This window comes from Achroia grisella, unplaced genomic scaffold, assembly GCF_030625045.1.
Source record: "Achroia grisella isolate CSIRO2021 unplaced genomic scaffold, CSIRO_AGI_Agris_v1 utg149, whole genome shotgun sequence".
NCBI classification, from domain to species: domain Eukaryota; kingdom Metazoa; phylum Arthropoda; class Insecta; order Lepidoptera; family Pyralidae; genus Achroia; species Achroia grisella.
This window is the reverse complement of record NW_026712644.1, coordinates 1,131,097-1,147,170: the sequence shown is the minus strand read 5'-3', so window position 1 is coordinate 1,147,170 and position 16,074 is coordinate 1,131,097.

Sequence of the window (16,074 nt, the reverse complement as noted above, 5' to 3'; positions counted from 1 at the left end):
GCGCGACATCCAAGACATGCTAACTAATTTTGAAACATATATATTTACCTCTATATCGATAAAAGTATAAATAATTGATACAAGGATATGGACTACGGATAAGACTTAAATTTTGAACACGAATGAAAACATAATAAATAAATATACATAAGAATTGGCCTTTGGCCTCATCACTTGTTCAAATATGAAGAAGTTTAAAAGTAGACTAGGCTGTACGGTCTAAGGATCTTTGCCTGTTCCATCACTGAAAAGGAGATGGACGAATATGGAAAAAAAAAAAAAATGAAATGACGTAACAGATGTTGAAGGTTCGAGTAATTATTATTAAACTAAAATAATTTTCAATGTCCAAAAAATTACAAAAAAAACCTCCATATCAATATGTTTGTATACAGGATTTTGAACCTAATGTAAGATACACATAGATACCTAATTAAATAAATAATATTGACAGATGACTTTCTTCTTCTTCTTTTCGTCTATGGCAATTGGTCGTTATTTTTACGACCATTTATGCCAGCGTCATGTATTAGAGGCACGCACTGGGACAGATGACTTTAAAAATCACAACGATTTAGTTTCTTGTCATTTCTCAATTAAATAATAATAATAATAATATACACACTCTGCACTTACTTGGTTTCGTACCGTAAGTGTGGAGATAAAGCTGAGAAAAAATAAATAATAATAATAATAATAATAATAACAAATACCTGTCGTACAGTACGAAAATTTCTCGAAATCGATGAAAATGATATAACACCAGTCACACCAGGCACACAATAAGTACACACACACTCACGCATACATACACGCGCACACACATATACACACTCTGCACTTACTTGGTTTCGGCCCGTAAGTGTGGAGAAAACCAGCAAAAGCTGAGAAAAAAAAAAAAAAATAATAAAAGAACATGTGACTTGGTGATATAAGCCCGTCCTTGTGATCACTATAAAATAACCGATATTTATATTGTGAAACGGTGGAAATAATAATAATCATTTATTCAGCATAGCAAAGAGTACAGAGTAAAAAAGAAAACTTAAAAACTAATAATTCTCTATGCTGAAAAGGCTTCCACTCAGCTGGTGCCGCAGCGTGTCACTACAGCGCTGATTTTCAGTGGTACCACTTGAAAAAAAGAAATAGCATTCGTAATGAATTTAAATATATAAAAATCTGAAACTGAACTGAAAACTGAAACCTGAACTGAACGGTACATAAAAAAATAATACATAAGCGACTTAAATGATAAAATTCTTTTAAAATTTGAATTTGACAAATTGCATTCACTTACTTATATTTCACTTAAGTTATACTTGAATGCAAAGAGATATTTCTTTTGTTTCTCATAATGAGTTGCTTTGAATTGGCATCATGCCAGTTCTCCGAGAATCTCGCGACAGAATTATTTAGTACTTTTAACTAATTGACTATTTAAAATGTTATTTTATTCAGTATGTAACACAAATAAGTTATGAAAATTATAAATTAATAATGAATCATTGATAATACTGTTGTTGGATTACGAATCCTTATAAAGTAATATATAAAATAGAGAGAGTGGACTGTATTTATTGAAAAGAAAATAATTAATGGAAAAGGAAGTAGAAATAAGATTTCGATCTGGAAGAACGTCTTCCACACTCCGAACACCCCAAAGTAAGCAATGTAACACCAAACTTACTCACCATTGCTCAGGAACTTCCCGATGTGTAGTACTGTTTAGTAGCCACGCACTCGAGTGTTTATTTTCATAAAAAAACAATTATGTTATGTTAAATAAATGATTAATTATCTTGTTTTATATAGATAAAAATACGGAGCGTCCTTTTTATTCCAGTTCTTAATTTCAATTATTTTTTTATTCTTTTTTCGAAATTTAAGTGGCCACATGTTTTTATTTGTGGACAGTATTACCAACCACCCCGACCACACTTTTACACACACACGACACTGTCCTCGCCGGCGAATACGACGACCTCAAACACACAATATCGCGCATTCAACCGGGCGCTGCACACCGGCGCCCCCGGGCGCCCTTCCGATCGCTCCCCCGTCCAATTCAAACGGGGATCGATATTACGACGGCCTGAGCCGAGGTTCGAACCCCTAGTGGTGTCCTCAGACTAAAGTCGTATCCGTCAGGCAGGAGTTGGCCTTCAGCCGCTCCATAAGTCCTTCCGCGGGTTTGGAGTGCCATCTGCACTCGCCGCCCCGTCCGGTGAAGCTAAAGTAAAGGCCTGCTGCGGCCAACAGCATTAGTGTGGTCAGAAAAAAAAGGTATTACCAAGCGCCCTGTGCTCCAGTAAGCAAGCCGGTGATAGAAGCTGCTTAGACTAAGGAAGTTCGGAATACGGAACAACTATCTTTCTTTTAATCGACTTTCCAAATAGTCATTGCTCTTTTATTTTTTTTATTACATACAAAATAGAAAATCAGACATTTTGCATGAAAATCAAAAATTCTACATTATGTGTATACTACAAATGTATCAATGAATTCTTTTTTAAAAACACTAAGTTATTAAATTTTTAATTTAAAAAAGCTTATACTTAATTACATTAATAATTACATGGTAAATATACAATAAAAAAAAAAACTAATTATTTTTCTTTGTCACGCATTAATTTTATGAATTTGGTCCATCCATTTTGATTTTGTTTTTGTATCCTCTGCAAAAGGTTTTTACAAAACGCCAAAAATAAGATAATTGTTACATACATTATTAAAATTATAAACGCGCAAGTTTGTAAGTATGGACGGATGTTTGTTACTATTTGACGCAAATACTACAGAACTGATTTTGATGAAACCTTACAGTGGCTTAACACATCATAATCATCATCATCATCATCATCATCGCAGCCCGGCAGACGTCAACTGCTGGACATAGGCCTCCCCCAAAGATCTCCAAGACGATCGGTCCTGCGCTGCTCGCATCCAATGCCTTCCAGCGATCTTGACCAGATCCTCGGTACACCTTGCTGGAGGCCTTCCCACGCTGCGTCTTCCGGTCCGTGGTCGCCACTCGAGGACTTTATTGCCCCAACGGCCATCTGTCCTACGAGCTATGTGCCCCGCCCATTGCCACTTCAGAGTCGCAATTCTTCGGGCTAAACACAGGATATAATTTAAAAATATTTCACGTAAATTGGGCGTAATATAATGTAACATGTCAAGTAAGAACAGACGAAGTTGTACGGGTCAGCTAGTCGCTATTTATTGTGCACTGATAAGATAAAAAACTTCTTGCCTATCTGTCCACTTATATACTTGTTAACATTTATTTTTGTACCTATATGTTATCCGGTTATCAGTCATTACAAACCGGTATATCCGGTTTTCAGTCATTACAAATGACTGAAAACCGGAATACAACGAATTAGAATTGTTGATCTGTTCAATCGTAAATACTAACCCAAAACTGCTATCGGCTTATGTTTTATTTATAAGGGTTGTTCCCTATTTGTACTGCGACATCTCATTCATTATATTTTTTTCACTATGCCAACCGATTTTTATTTCTTTAATCTGGCATTAATTGTACACTAAATAGTCTATAGAAGAATACCTTTATTCTTTACTAGCTGTACTCGCGTCTTCGTCCGCGTGGAATTTAACTTTATTTTTCTAAAATAAACGTAGTCTAAGTTACTCCTTATTACACAGGATTATATTCTGTATCCACAAGCCTACTTTATATTATATTATTATTATTATAAACGCGAAAGTTCCTGAGTATGGATGGATATTTGTTTTCACGCAGAAACTTTTGATCGGATTCTGTTGAAACTTTACAGTGATATAGCTTATACATCAGAATAACACCTCCTTACTAATATTATAAATGCGAAAGTAGGCATGTTTGTTACTCTTCACGCAAAAACTACTGAACCGATCTTCATAAAATTTTATACACATGTTCTTAGTGGTATTAGAATTAACATAGGATACTTTTTATTTAAACTTCAGCGCCGTTTAGCAGCTAGTATTTAAGTTATGCAAGCGAAACTGCGGGTAAAAGTTAGTAGGCTATAAACTTTACGCGGGTGAGGTCGCTGGCACAGCTAGTATAATATAATGCTCAGATATTACCATGAAATACTACAAATATTGTTAATAAATGAACAATATTTGTAGTATTTCATTGCTGTTGTTGTTAATCATTCAATGTTTTATTCATTCAACCATAAATCCTTCATTAATTTATTAATTGTACAAACTCAACTTGTAGCGTCTGTAATGGCCCTTGAGATTGAGCTGTTTCGATATTTCAATTATGTCAGATTGATCTCAACCGTTGCAATTAAGATTGTTTCTATAAGTTTGGGAACCTGAGATTAGTTTAGTTTTGTTATGTAAGCCGCTTTAGTGAAGCTGACACATAAATCCCTTAAGATTCAATGACCCTTCCGATCGATCCCCTGTCTAATACAAACGGTGATCGAAATTATATACTGCGCCGAGGTTCGAACCCATAGCGGTGTTTTCAGATAAAGTCGTATCCATCAGGCGGGAGTTGTCCTTCAGCCGCTCTACATGTAATTCCGCTAGTTTGGAGTGCCATCTGCACTCGCCACCTATCTTTCGGTGAAGCTGCGATGGCCAGCTGCAGCCAACATCATTAGAGTAGTTCTACAACCAGTTGAAGTTTTAAGCTGAACATTTAAGGATACGTAAGAAAAAAAAAGTTAGCATATGTTCCTTCTTATTCTTCTTCTATATTATAAACCACCCATTTGCACCCATACGAAGCTGGAGCGGGTAGGTAACCCGCTCCAGCTTCGTATGGGTGCAAATACATAATATATAAACCGTCCTCTTAACTCACTCTATCTATTGCCAACTGCTTTTAAATTAGTTGCGTAATTTATAAGATGTAAGTGAAAATAGCGAAAGCTACTTCATTTTAGAACATGTAAAGACAATTTGAAGAAAACATACTTCAATATTACAGTTTTATTTAATTACCTCATATTTACTCAAACCTGTTAATCAGATGAATCAGTACAGATAAACAAAAGTAAACCCTAATAAAGATTAACACTGTAAAGAGGTTATCATGGAAAAACATGAGTTGCCAAACCAAGGGATAGCGTATCAATACAGCTGAATAATCCAATCAGGTTTAGGTATTTAAGAAGTTTAAATCATAAAGTATAAATTTTCTTTTTTATAATATCTGTGTTGTTAATACTACTAGTATGAACATCGCATACAGCTATGACGCGCTCGTCCACCTACTGCGGCTGCGCGCCGTGCACTATTCTGCATCTATGGCATTACGTTTGCGCGGGAAAAATAACTAACTACAAAATGGCGTCTTCTGCAGACATACTGATTAATTGTTGTGCTCCTAATTCTTAATTACTTTATACTGTTCTACATAACTTTATATGTTTGTAATTTACTTTTATTTTCATATCCAACAAACCAAATGTAAATAAAGCCTCTAGTAAAATATCTAACAAGTTTAGATAATATAATACTCGGAAAATACTTTTTAGATAAAGAATAATTCGAGAAGACAAGATGGCGGTTCTACGGAAGCAGCCTCATTTTATACTAGGTAAAGACAATTTAAAGAAGAATCATACTGCCCTTTTCTATTTACCGCATACGGTCAGAAGAGGGAGTGAGTGCAGGTAGCACTCTAAATTTGTCCTATCTATAAATTCTAAACACTTACGGGTCTAGGTAGCGAACTCTGAAAAAGGGCGAGTACAATAGATCTATCTAGGTCGCAGTACTACAAGTCTAAGCACCTGAAATGAGACAGCCTCATTTTATACTATGTAAAGACAATTTAATGGAAAATCATACCGCCCTTTTCTATTTACCTCATATTCGGCCAAATTTGTTAATCAGATGAAACAGATACGTGTACAGATAAACAAAGAAAACCCTAATAAAGATTAACACTGGTAAGAAGTTATCAGGGAAAAACAAGAGTTCCCAAACCAAGGGATAGCGTATCGATCTTTTATTCAATCAAATAATTCAATCCGGTTAGATATTTACAACATGCACAACAAAAATCTGCAGATATTGCCAAACTGAAGAGGAAACGCCACTACACATTCTATGTGGTTGTAGCCCACTCATGCATAAACGAAATATCTTCTTTGGGAAGTTTACACTCTATTCTGAGGAGGTAAAAACCATCTCTCCTAAGAATATCCTTGTCCCTGACCGCGGTCTAGGTAGCGAGAGAGTGAGTGCAGGTAGTACAATAGATCTATGTAGGTAGCAGTGACACAAGTACAAGCACCTGAAATTAGACCAAACAACCACAACCACAATTTAACAAGTTCATCCATTATCAAAAAGTATAAATTATATAAATAATATAATATAGACTGTGATATTTGATATATAATTATATCAAATATCACAGTCAAAGAATAATTCGAGGAGAAGATGGCGGTCTACGGAAGCAGCCTCATTTTATGCTATGTAAAGACAATTTAATGGAAAATCATACCGCCCTTTTCTATTTACCTCATATTCGGCCAAATCTGTTAATCAGATGAAACAGATACGTGTACAGATAAACAAAGAAAACCCTAATAAAGATTAACACTGGTAAGAAGTTATCAGGGAAAAACAAGAGTTCCCAAACCAAGGGATAGCGTATCGATCTTTTATTCAATCAAATAATTCAATCCGGTTAGATATTTACAACATGCACAACAAAAATCTGCAGATATTGCCAAACTGAAGAGGAAACGCCACTACACATTCTATGTGGTTGTAGCCCACTCATGCATAAACGAAATATCTTCTTTGGAAAGTTTACACTCTATTCTGAGGAGGTAAAAACCATCTCTCCTAAGAATATCCTTCAATCCTTGACCCTGACGTGTCTAGGTAGCGAACTCTGAAAAAGGGCGAGTACAATAGGTCTATGTAGGTCTCAGTGACACGAGTACAAGCACCTGAAATGAGACCAAATAACCCAATATTTTTTTTTATATTTAACAAGCTCATCCATTATCAAAGAGTATAAATTATATAAATAATATAATACTTAGAAAATACTTATAAATTATACCGCCCCCTTTTTTACCTCATATTTGGCCAAATCTGTTAATCAGATGAAACAGATACGTGTACAGATAAACAAAGAAAACCCTAATAAAGATTAACACTGGTAAGAAGTTATCAGGGAAAAACAAGAGTTCCCAAACCAAGGGATAGCGTATCGATCTTTTATTCAATCAAATAATTCAATCCGGTTAGATATTTACAACATGCACAACAAAAATCTGCAGATAATGCCAAACTGAAGAGGAAACGCCACTACACATTCTATGTGGTTGTAGCCCACTCATGCATAAACGAAATATCTCCTTTGGGAAGTTTACACTCTATTCTGAGGAGGTAAAAACCATCTCTCCTAAGAATATCCTTCAATTCTTGTCCCTGACGTGTCTAGGTAGCGAACTCTGAAAAAGGGCGAGTACAATAGGTCTAAGGTCTTAGTGACACAAGTACAAGCACCTGAAATGAGACCAAATAACCTAATATTTTTTTTATATTTAACAAGTTCATCCATTATCAAAAAGTATAAATTATATAAATAATATAATACTTAGATAATACTTTTTCTTCAAATATCACAGTCAAAGAATAATTCGAGGAGAAGATGGCGGTCTACGGAAGCAGACTCATTTTATGCTATGTAAAGACAATTTAATGGAAAATCATACCGCCCCTTTTTTACCTCATATTCGGCCAAATCTGTTAATCAGATAAAACAGATACGTGTACAGATAAACAAAGAAAACCCTAATAAAGATTAACACTGGTAAGAAGTTATCAGGGAAAAAAAAAGAGTTAAACCAAGGGATAGCGTATCGATCTTTTATTCAATCAAATAATTCAATCCGGTTAGATATTTACAACATGCACAACAAAAATCTGCAGATATTGCCAAACTGAAGAGGAAACGCCACTACACATCCTATATGGTTGTATCCCACTCATGCATAAACGAAATATCTTCTTTGGGAAGTATACACTCTATCCTGAGGAGGTAAAAACCATCTCTCCTAAGAATATCCTTCAATCCTTGACCCTGACAGGTCTAGGTAGCGAACTCGGAAAAAGGGCGAGTACAATAGGTCTATGTAGGTCTCAGTGACACGAGTACAAGCACCTGAAATGAGACCAAATAACCCAATATTTTTTTTTATATTTAACAAGCTCATCCATTATCAAAGAGTATAAATTATATAAATAATATAATACTTACAAAATACCTTTTCTTCAAATATCACAGTTAAAGAATAATTTGAGGAGAAGATGGCGATTCTACGGAAGCAGCCTCATTTTATACTATGTAAAGACAATTTAATGGAAAATCATACTGCCCTTTTCTATTTACCTCATATTCGGCCAAATCTGTTCATCAGGTGAAACAGATACGTGTACAGATAAACAAAGAAAACCCTAATAAAGATTAACACTGGTAAGAAGTTATCAGGGAAAAACAAGAGTTCCCAAACCAAGGGATAGCGTATCGATCTTTAATCCAGCTGAAATCGCCGCGAACATAATAAATAGGGCGAGTCCTTGATGAAACTTGGATGTAGATGTAAGGACGTGATGCGCATTGAAGAATATCAGGGAAAAAGTAGAACGATGTTATTATAAAATGGATATTATAATTCGACGGCCTCGGTGGTTTAGCGGTTTAGTACACCGCTTTAATCCGGTCGCGGGTTCTATTCCGCACACAATTTGTATTCATGAGTATTGTTTGTATCGTCTGGGTGTTTTCTATGTATAATATGTGTATATTTACGGAAAAAAAATCTATGTATTTGTATCAGTTATCTAGTACTCATAACACAAACTTGGGTCTAGATGGCGCTGTGTGAATTGTCCTGAGATTATTATTATTATAATGAAATATCCGGCTGGAGTGTCAAGTCTATTTATGAGATTTTTTTTATCTTTCCCAGAGGGAGACGGTAAAATATAGTATAATATACTACGTGGGTAACTCATTCTCACCTATTTCAGCCGCCAATCGGCTTATTTTGTGAGATAGGTTTCAGCTTTAGAGCGAGGTCATAGTAATAATAATATCTCAAGACAATTTATACAGAGCCATCTAGTCCCAAGCTAAGTAGAGCTCCTGTAAATTCGCTCTAGAGAACAGATATAAAGACATACTTTTACTTGTTAATATAAATTATTTTTGTAAATATATACTTAGACCGATACCATCATACTCATGAATACAGTTTCTACCTTACGAGGAATTGAACCCGCGACCATTGGATATATCGGTGTCTTAAACCGCTATACCATCGAGGTCGTCTGGGATCAGGAAGTAAAAAATCTTAGCCCTCTGAAACGATAACAAATAAGGAGAAAAGACTAGGTTCATGACACGATGTAGTTATGTTTATGACAGTCTTTTTAACCCTTCGAACGTTTTGACACAGATCTGCGCGCCATTAATAAACCGTATTACCATCTTGTCACAGATACGTGCCCGCAAAACCACGACTTCTTTTTAAGCAATTTAATCCTTATTTAAAACAAAATAAGATTGAAACGCATTTGAAAAAGTGCAGCTGGCTCGCGCATACCGCCTCTTCACTTTCGGTCGCTGCGACAGACGGCAGACATACGAAAGGTTAAGGTCTGTTTTCAGAGACTTGTTCCTGACTGTAGCCTTTCAGTACTTTAGGCTGTCAATACTTGCGTTATCCTTCGGTATTGCTCGTGTTAAACATCGATTATATTACTGGCTGATAATGTATCTTTATATTCTTGAACATCCATTTGGCACAGGATAGAAATGCCTGGAGAGTTTCGGTTGGAACAAGAGCAAGGTGTTTACAATCCTCAGCATTGACGAATTAATAAAGAAGAAATATTAATGAAATAATTATTAAAATCATTTACGTATTTTACAAGTTTATTATCAACACTGTATCAAATAATCATAATAACCTTTGACAATTAAGCCATCTAGTCTAACGCTAAGCAGAGTTTGTGTTATGGGTACTAGACATCATCTGCTTCTTCCTTATCCCATTTATTTGGGGTCGGTATAATATGTTTTTCTCTTCCATTCATCTCTGTTCGCAGTCATCCCGTTATTTACTCCCTTTCTCGCCATATCATCTTTCACACAGTCCATCCATCTCTTTTTCGGTCTTCCTCTACCCTTATAACCATCCACATTCATATGTAACACCGTCCTTAGGATATGATCTTCATTCCTACGCATTACATGCCCATACCACGATAGACGATTACTCTTTAACCTCTCTCACATTGGTGCCACTTTCATACTTCCTCTGATGTATTCATTCTTTATCTTGTCTATCCTCGTCACACCACACATCCATCTATATGTTATGTGTACTAGACAACTGATATAAATACTTACATATTTTTTATGTAAATACATACATAATATACATAAAAAACCCAGACCGATACAAACAATCATACTCTTGAATACAAATGTTTGCCACGTGCGAGGAATCGAACCCGCGACCATTAGAAGTATTATATAATATTTCCTTTTTACCATATTAGTGTAGATAATATAATACTCGGAAAATAGCTATTAAATATGTCGCAGATAAAGAATAATTCGAGAAAACAAGATGGTGGTTCTACAGAGCACGCTGCGGCCATGTTTAATCGTAGATTTATATCTGCGCGCCTTTTTAGGGAAAAATAATATCTGTATTACGGGGATATTCGGCTACAATAAGAGATATATGAATTAAAAGATCATCACCATCATCGCAGCCCGGAAGACGTCCACTGCTGGACATAGGCACGATCGGTCCTGAATCCAATGCCTTCCAGCGATCTTGACCAGATATATGATTTTAAAAACCATTTCAAAATTAAACTTAAAAAATATTTATTAAAAAAAATGATTTTACTGCGTCGATGAATTTTTTGATGAATGACCGTTACTGCGGCTCAATTCGGAAATTATTATTGGTATTACTATATATTATTATTTTGATATAGATAGATAGATAGATAGATATATCGTTTATTTGTTTGTTACTAGTCACACACATAACATGTTCAAAGAATATAAAAATACATAATACAACATAAGATTTATAAAATTGTGTTTTATGTGTGATCTGTAGCAATACAAAAAGGTCGAAGCTCACTGGAACATTGTTCAGGGAACAAAACACTGATTTTCAGCTTCAACCCATTTGAGGGTACGTGAAAATAATAATTAGAATAAATATAAAATAAAAAGGAGCAATATTATTAGTGATTGTCTGTGTGGTGTGATTATAATAAAAATAATGTAAATAGTTCAGAGTATAATTTGATATAATTTTAATATTGTTATTTTAGATTTAGATTATTTAATTTTGTACTTTGAAATTCAACACAATAATTATTGTTATGAATAAATGAATAATCTATACATATAAATAAAATTGGAGTGTCTGTTTGTAATATTGAAGTAACCGTTTTTTACTACATGCATATGAATATATATACGGTACATATACTAAAAAAACATTTTTTATAATTTTTGTCTGTCTGCCTGTCGGTCTGTGTGTTCTGGCTAATCTCTGAAATGGCTGGACCGATTTTGTCGGGACTTTTTTGGCAGGTAGCTGATATAATAAGGAGTAACTTAGGCTAATTTTATTTTAGAAAAATGAAGTTAATTTCAACACGTGGACGAAGTCGCAGGTACAGCTAGTAATAAATATAATTTATTGATAAAAGTAGACGGACTTGTTAATGTTGATATATCATCTTAATATAAGTAGTGAAGTGTGAACACTAGAATTATAGGCATAGTGACATATTTGGAACTAGCTGTATACGCAACTTCGTCCTCGTAGAATTTAACTTTATATTTCTAAAATAAAAGTAGCCTAAGTTACTCCTTATTACATCAGCTACCTGCCAATAAAATTCCCGTTGAAATCGGTCCAGACATTTCAGAGATTGAAATAACCGTTTTTTACTACATGCATATGAATATAAATACGGTACATACACCAAAATAATATTTTTAACAATTCTTGTCTGTCTGTCTGTGTGTTTCTCTGAAATCTCTGAAATCGCTGGGCCGATTTTACCGGCACTTTTACAGGTGTAGTGTTTTGACAGGTGATCGAATAAGGAGAAACTAAGGCTACTTTTATTCAAGAAAAACTAAAGTTAAATTCCACGCGGACGAAGTCACGGGTACAGGTAGTATTTAATAAAAAAGGTAATTCAAAATAACAGTTGCAATTGTAAATCAACCACTAGCAAATATATCGTAGCTATATGTTGACGAACGATTACAGTTTTGTCGCAACGATACGCATACGGCAACAATGAATAATTGAATATGGCAAGGTACGGCAGCGCATAAAACAAACAAACAAACAAATATATACATAGATAAATGCTTTATTCAACAATTACAAACACATAGCATACATGAGATACATTTTATAAATAGATAAATAATAATAAATAACCCTGGACCATTAACACAGCGCCATCTAGTCCTATGTAAGCAGAGCTTTTTTATTTTATTTTATACTAGCTGCAGCCGCGACTTCGTCCGCGTGGAATTTATCTTTATTTTTCTAAAATTAAAGTAGCCTAAGTTACTCCTTATTACATCTACCTGCCAATAAAAGTTCCGTCATAATCGGTCCAGCCATTTCAGAGATTAGCCGGAACAAACAGACCGACAGACAGACAGGCAAAATTTGTAAAAAATGTTATTTTTGTGTATGTACCATATTTAACTTTATATGCATGTAGTAAAAAATGGTTATTTCAATATTACAAACAGACACTCCAATTTTATATATATACATATAATATCGGCCACAACTGTAGTAATATGATCGGTGTGTTTAATAAAAGATCGCCCTACATTCTCATTGTTTCCACTTGAGAATAGTTCCCCATCGGATATCAATTATTTAAGCTATACATCTACGTACAGACAAGTAAGTATTGGCATATATATATGTAATTACTGCGGTTTCAGCCAAATGAAATTTATAGCCTGAAGCGGAGGTATCAATGTGTCTGATGAGTGAGAGGTGCTGAGGGTTTTAATGAGGAAAAGACGGAGATTAAATAAAATGCGACTAGTATGACAGCGATATATAATAGAAAGTGAACAATAAAGAATATATCAAAGAATATTATTATAAAATTTAAAAATGGTATAAAAATCTATGAAGGAGTTCGCTACATAGCCTATGTGTTATTCTAATGTATAAGTTGTATACTGTAAAGTCTCATCAAAATCTGTTCAGTAGTTTTTGCGTAAAAGAGTAACAAATATCCATTCATACTCACAAACATTCGCTTTTATAATATACTAGTTATTATGCCTGCGATTTCAACCGCGTGAAAGTTATAGCCTATGTGTTAATCCGATATATAAGCTATATTATTGTAAAGTTTCGTCAAGATTCGTTCAGTAGTTTTTACGTGAAAGATTTACCAACATCCATCACAAACTTTCGCTTTTATAATATTCATATATATTATATAAATAAGATGTAGAGTTTCACCCTTATGTAATAGTATTCCTAATTGGGTATACTACTATATCTTACGTCTTATCATAATTTACGTATATTAAAAAAAATGTAGGAAATATAAAGTTTTATAATATCGTTCATAAGAGCAACAGACAATTTGCTCAAATTATTTAATTGAATTAGTGCCAATTGGTGGTTTGTATTCACAGTCTTAAACTTAAAAATGTAAAGTAATAATAAAATTATTTAAAAGAGCAACACGCAAGTTTCTTGCTCGTTCTTATTGTGATGAGACAGCTTTCCGAATGAGCGGTAGATTAAAAAAATGTAATGACTATTTAAAAGTGCTCAATGTAAGTTTATTTGAATAAATAATTTTTTATTCTATTCTATTCTATTTGTTTCGCCATTTAGTTAATAAACATGCATGCATTCATCTGACGGCCTCGGTGGTCTAGCGGTTTAGTACAGCACCTTCCGATGGTCGCGGGTTCGGTTTCTCGGACAGTACAAACATTTGTATTCATGTGTATGTCATGTGTATGTGTCGAATTGTTTGTGTCGACCAGATCGACACTTATCATTGACATCGATTTCTATGTATATTATTTTATTTATATCAGTTGTCTAGTACTCATTACAAGCTCTGCTTAGCTTAGTACCAGATGGTGCTGTATGAATTGTCTAAGTTTATTATTATTATTATATGTTATGATGATATAGAAATCCGAATGAGCGGTAGGTTAAAAAAAATTGTTATGACTATTCAAGTTAAAAGTGCTTAAATTAAGTTTTTTTGAATAATTTTCTATTCTATTCTGTTCTATTCTATTATTATTATATCTATCCATCTATATTCAACAACATTTCCGTTTCTAATGTTACTAAGATATGTTCAGTTAAATCATCTTTCCGATGAATTCCCGTACGTGCCCCCAAACACCACAGTTGCAACCGTTATTGAGTCCACAACAACACCTACTCGTATATTGCGAAACGTGTTTTGCCTCTGAACGAGGCATCATGATGCATAGAACAGAGTTGGTATAGCTTGGAAGCCTAGCGTTGTCTATTCAGCGACCAAACTGCTAGTTCTGCATGGAATAGGATGAGTGGTGAGACCACAAATGTTCACTGCTAAAACATCACCATTGCTACTGGAAGCGTTACGATCTTCTCTATTGGTGATCAAATTCCAACCATAATTGAGTCTACATCCATATTGTTCGTAATAAAGGTGAGTAACTAAATCCCGTTAGGTTATATAAACATAATAGCAGACCGGGCTATATAATATATAATATATAATATCTCACGACAATTTACACAGCGCCATCTAGTCCCAAGCTAAGCAGAGCTTGTGTTATGGGTACTAGACAACTGATATAAATACATGGATACATTTTTTTTCGTAAATAAATACATATTATACATAGAAAACACCCAGACCGATACAAACAATCATACTCATGAATACAAATGTTTGTACCGTGCGAGGAATCGAACCCGCGACCATCGGATAGTAAAGCGGTGTGCTAAACCACTAGACCACCGAGGCTGTCAATGCTATGAGTTGCTGTGGCTAATAAAATAATATTGCGACTATAAATTTAGATGTAAGCTATCCTATCTTTCAAGGTGGATCAAATTGCACACAATCGTGTACATTATATCTTTACCGCGATTGACTCCTAAACTACTGAACAAATTGCAAATTTGATTTATGTGCAAATCAACACAACGTGACACGTAATTTTTATATACAAAGATGTAATATAATGTACACGATTGCATAAATAAATAGATACATGGACTGTTTTCACCTCATCAGCATACGAAGTAAATACTAGACGATTTTCATGACTTCACGCACGTGGAATCTAACGTGATGAAGCATTTAGTGAAAATATTTTAATTTAAAATTAGAACCAAACAGTTCTACTTTATTTATTTCTATAGATTTATATTATAAATACTGAAACTAAATAAACATCAAACACACAACCTGTACCTATGTCATATTGTCTACACATGTAAGTTGGTATCCTGGGGGCATTCGATACCGTACAGAAAATCAGTAAAAAGGTCAAACAACAATCGAAATGGAAATATATCTTTAGCTTTATAAAACGAACATCTGAGGCCTCCGAAAACTCAAGAGAAATTCACTGGCGCGTTTTTACTGACGAGCAAATATCGGGAGAATCTGTTTTTTGATTTAACATCTTCATACTAGATTGATTAAATATACATACGTTACAATTGAGAACAAATGCTTCTAAATTTTAAGCATTCATTCATTCATAATTTAGGAGCTGTTCTCTTGTCGGTGGAGTTCTCGCCACCTTCCACGATCTTCTATCAATCTTTTTAGTTGTTGATACGACACGACTCCAACTTTTTGTTTAACCTCCTTGATATATATAGTCTTGGTCTTCCCCTTTCTCTATTTCCATCTATTTTTCCTTCGATAATGTTATTAATAAGTTCGTCGTGTCGTATCAAGTGCCTCAACATTTTTCTTCGCCTATTGTCAATAATA